We start from the raw sequence: 1357 nt of genomic DNA, 5'->3' as shown, positions 1-1357 counted from the left end.
TTAAAGAAATACAAACAAGAGGAGTTAAACATAAAAACCTGGACTTCCGGTGGAGCGATGAGAGGAATGGCAGGGTAGTTCGTAGCTCCTACCGGTCAAAGACAAATAAAACCCCCCAATTAATGATAAACCAAATTCAAATAGCTATTACGAGGGATGAGTGGGGGAACCCGTCAGAAAAGCCGAAAAAATCCGAAAACGAGTTTCGTGATGGAGGCAAGCGGTGAAGCAGGGGCGAATGGTGGTGGAGCATTAGCCAAAGACAATACGCCAGCACTGTACAAATATTTGACAGATATCACTAAAGAAATCTGTGAACTCAAAGAAGAAATGAAAAATGACATAATGGCCCTCGACACGAGCTTTAAACAGGAGTTTGCCAATTTTAAAGAAGACGTCAACAACAAGCTTAAGGCAAACAGTGACGAACTACGGGACCAGAAGAAAAGTCTCAATGAGGCACAAACACGCATCGAGGAACTCGAGACATTCAACATGGAAGCTAAAGACGCTCTGTTGACAACCCTTCGTGAGCAGAGAAAGCTACAGGAAAAGCTAACCAACCTTGAGGTCCAGGAGGAACAACGTGCGGATATTTGGAGTCCCGGAGGGCTCGGAGGGGGACTCGGTCATCCGTTTTGTTGAGGAGCTGCTACAGAGAGAGCTACCTCTGCCAGAGGGGACCAACCTGCAAATTCAACGAGCACACCGAGTGGCAGCGAGGAGACCCCGCGGTCTATAATCATAAACTTTCTCCAGTTTGACACCAAGGAGATGATATTAAGGAAAGCCTGGCAAAAACGGGTTAGGCTTGGCAACACACCCCTGTTCTTTGACAACGACTACGCGGCCGAGGTGGTACAGAAACGCAGAGCCTTTATGGACATCAAAAAGACCCTCAAGGCTAAAGGCATCCGGTTCCAAAACCCTGACCAGGATCAGAATCCACTGGTCCGACGGACCTCGGCTCTACAACAGCGCGCAAGAGGCAGCTAAAGAGATGAGGAAAAGGGGAATGGATGCCTGATGGAGGAGCGGATACAGGTGGCATCACGGTAGCAACACGTCGGCCAACCATGGGCGTATGGTGGATTAACTCAACGCGTGAGAGGAAGGCTGCAGGAGTTTCGGAGAGCTGAAGATGGAGATAACATCTGATTTAAATGGGAGATGCAGACGTGAATAAGGATTCATCTTATCTCAAAATAAGTATGAATCACAGTCATATTGTATAGTACGACATGTCAATGAACAGGAGATAAGAGATAGAAAAGGGTAGGGAAAAGACATTATTTTTAGGGACCGAGCCAGCGACCGCTGAGGAACTCCTCCTACAGATTTTGTCAGATTGACTTCA

At 47.2% G+C, this 1357-nt stretch overlaps 1 protein-coding gene across 2 annotated transcripts in view; it reads right to left on the bottom strand.

The window, feature by feature from the left end:
* The window catches only part of preb (prolactin regulatory element binding), a 14210-nt gene that overhangs the window by 4399 nt on the left and 8454 nt on the right, over positions 1-1357 (bottom strand). The gene's annotated exons all lie outside the window — the stretch shown is intronic.

This window comes from Morone saxatilis, unplaced genomic scaffold, assembly GCF_004916995.1.
Source record: "Morone saxatilis isolate NCDOM2014 unplaced genomic scaffold, NCSU_SB_2.0 Contig24, whole genome shotgun sequence".
Taxonomy (NCBI): domain Eukaryota; kingdom Metazoa; phylum Chordata; class Actinopteri; family Moronidae; genus Morone; species Morone saxatilis.
Note: the sequence above shows the minus strand (reverse complement) of the source record. Positions and strands in the feature narration are given on the sequence as shown.